The sequence below is a fragment of the Octopus bimaculoides genome, chromosome 23, assembly GCF_001194135.2.
Source record: "Octopus bimaculoides isolate UCB-OBI-ISO-001 chromosome 23, ASM119413v2, whole genome shotgun sequence".
NCBI classification, from domain to species: Eukaryota; Metazoa; Mollusca; class Cephalopoda; order Octopoda; family Octopodidae; genus Octopus; species Octopus bimaculoides.
Window position 1 is genome coordinate 37,498,259 of NC_069003.1, and position 3,258 is coordinate 37,501,516.

Sequence of the window (3,258 nt, forward strand, 5' to 3'; positions counted from 1 at the left end):
CCCCTACTGCCCCCTGGAAGGATGAAAAGAATAAAAAAATCAAGTTTAGTCAGAATAGAATTCACAATGTACAGAGCCTGAACGTTTAAATATAAGCAAGTTAGAGGTCATTGGAATGACTGACCTCAACTGTAACGATAAAAAATATTTTAATATTTAAATATTCAATATTTTAATTCTGAAATATTATAAAGATAAAGTCATTTTGAAGTGTTGTTTATCATTAAACAATTGAACTTTGATTTTCCCATCAGTGTCAAAATACATGGGCACACACACACACAGAAGCTGCAATCATATACACACATAAACAGACTCACACATTCATACAGAAACACATACACATATACAAAGTAAATAATATGGACACACACACACACACTCATACCTATGCAAACATAAAATGAAAAACATAAGCATCCACATCAGACATGTTTTAGTTTTTCAGTTTTGTGACCATCAACACCACTTACAAACTGAATACGTATCCACAAGCCTTGATTCCCCTCCCAACACCCTATCATTGTCCATCTCCAATCTTGATCCATCTTCCTACCATCTTTAAAACAAGAAGAGACGGGCACATTGAATAATGTACTTCTCGATACACTGTGCTTGGGAAAAGGAGAAAAAGACAGGTTGGTCATGGCTGGAATGCCTTTAATTTAAAGTTTCCTTGATTGAGGTTGACCTGGGTTAATCAGCAATAACAACAACTTCAATCATTCTCTATGATGGAATAATCCTTTGTAACTCTTGCATGGAGCTCAAAAAAGGAAACATGAACACTTTCACACAACAGACTTTTTAGTCACTGTCTATCGAATTTATTCAGAAGGCTTTGGTTGGTGCAAGGCAGCAGTAGGAGACACTTCCCCAAGGTGCCGACCAGTAGGACTGAACCTGAAACTATGTGGGTGGAAAGCAAACTTCTTAACCACATAGTCACATCTGCACCTGTTCAACTCTTTCACAAGACAAAGAGAAGCAGAGAAAAGAAGCTGGTTTGAAAAAGTGACACCAAAACCTTCTTCATTCTTATTAACAAAGTGATTAGAATGAGCAGCCAAATGTCCCTCAAATCACACATGAATGTCTTTAAAAAAGGAACATCCTGGATTATGTAATTCAAGTTAGACAATACATAAAAAGAACTCATAGCCCAGAGCACCTTTAATCAGAGATCTGTTGGATGAAAGCCAACTTAAACTACAACAAAAACACTGGAAAGACTTGGTTCTTTTTTTATTTGTCCACCACTCTCATCCCCACTTGCCTGCCTTCCCTTTACTGCAACACCACCGTCTGCTGCTTCTATGCAAAATCTCCATATACATTCACAACCTGCTAGTCATTACCTACACCACTCAGAAATATAATTATTACCGACTCCACAATTAACTCAACAGATCAACTGCAGTCTAAGTAGTCTAAGACCAGGCCAAAATATCACTGAAGACCAGCAGTCAGTATAGCCTGGAACCAGGTAGCGAATAACAGTAACATCAGTTCATTACCTTCGAACTAAAACTTCAGTTAATTAAAATAAGTAAGGCTTCATATATATATATATATATATATATATATATATATATATATATATATATATATATATATATATATATATATATTTTATTGGTATATTTCTAATGATGAATGCAGAGCAATTTCTTGCAGAGCATGAAATCTTTTCCCTTTCAACGGCAGATTGAAAAATTAATTTTTTTTAATTAAACACTTTCAAACTTCGGACACTGGTAGAATGTGTCACATAAAACATCTTTTACTCTTAGTGTTGTTGAGAAAAGTTTCTATTTTCAAAGTTATTTCGTGTTAAAGTTGTCATACTTCGGTAATTTCAATCAATCAATGACGTGTATTCAGCTGAATAAAATTACTGCTGTTGTTTGTCAACAGCAACTTCCGGCAGTGTATATTTTGTTTGTCACTGTTATTTATAACATATTTCATCTGTTGCGTTCGTATGAATAAACGAGTGTATCCAAAACTGAATATAAAACTTACAGAGTACACTGGTCCACAAGGGGATTACAATACCAGAGCCTAAATCAGTGAGGGACCTGGGTATCGACATGAGTGATGATACCTCTTTCCAAGTGCACATTACCAGGATGGCGACAAAGTGAAGATGACTGGTTGGATGGATCCTGAGAACGTTCAGAACCAGAGGGAAGGAAACCATGATGGTCCTCTGGAGGACATTCGTTCTCAGCCACCTGGATTACTGCTCACAGCTATGGTCACCCAACCGTGTAAAATTAACAGCAGATCTTGAAGCAATCCAGTGAGGTGTGCAGTAATATACATGTGGAAGATACTGGAAGGAATTGTGCCAAATTTTGGCATTGATAGCTACACCAATGCCAGAACGGGACAACACTGTACAGTGTGTGTATATATATATATATATATTTGTTTACAAAACATATATATACATAATATATATTTTTGTTTACAAAACATATATATATATATATATATATAGAGAGAGAGAGAGATACATATATATCTATCTTCCAAAGGTTATTTACTACTTACTATTCCAAAGGTTGTGTGCTAGATTTTCCTTCAAGAGACAGGAGAGATTCTTAAGATTTCAGAAGGATTTTTGCTGTAACGGAGACGAAACTTTGTGCAAGTTGTAAGTAACCTTCAATATCAAAACAACTAACACTGACTCCAAAGCCATTGAATACTTTCCCTTCTTGATTTGCTGACACCTTAACTGCAAAGGAAACTTATAAGATTACAACTACTATCATAGATTAGTTTCATGCTTGCATGGATTGGACCATATGTGTGTATATATACATACATACATGGACAGAAGAAACTGGGCTGACAAAAGAATCAGCAATTGTGTAATGAACTTCTTTAGCCTACAGTCGAGTGCTTGAGATCCATGTTTAAAGGTCTGATAAATCTGTAGGGTGATATTCAAGCATTTAACTATGAATGCATTGCATCTTATAGCAGAACAGTTGCAAGCTAATGAAGGTCATGGCATAATTGTTTATTTATTTGTCATTCTAATTTCTTATTATTGCTCTGTTCTCGACTAACGCTTCATTCTGCAGCAAATGTATACAGAGTTCTAACACCAGGTTGTTAGCACCACAATGCCTAAGCAAAATAATTAATATGCACACTCACACACACACACAAGTTTAATAATTATAATATAAATATTTATATTGATATATATATATATATATATATATATATATATATATATAT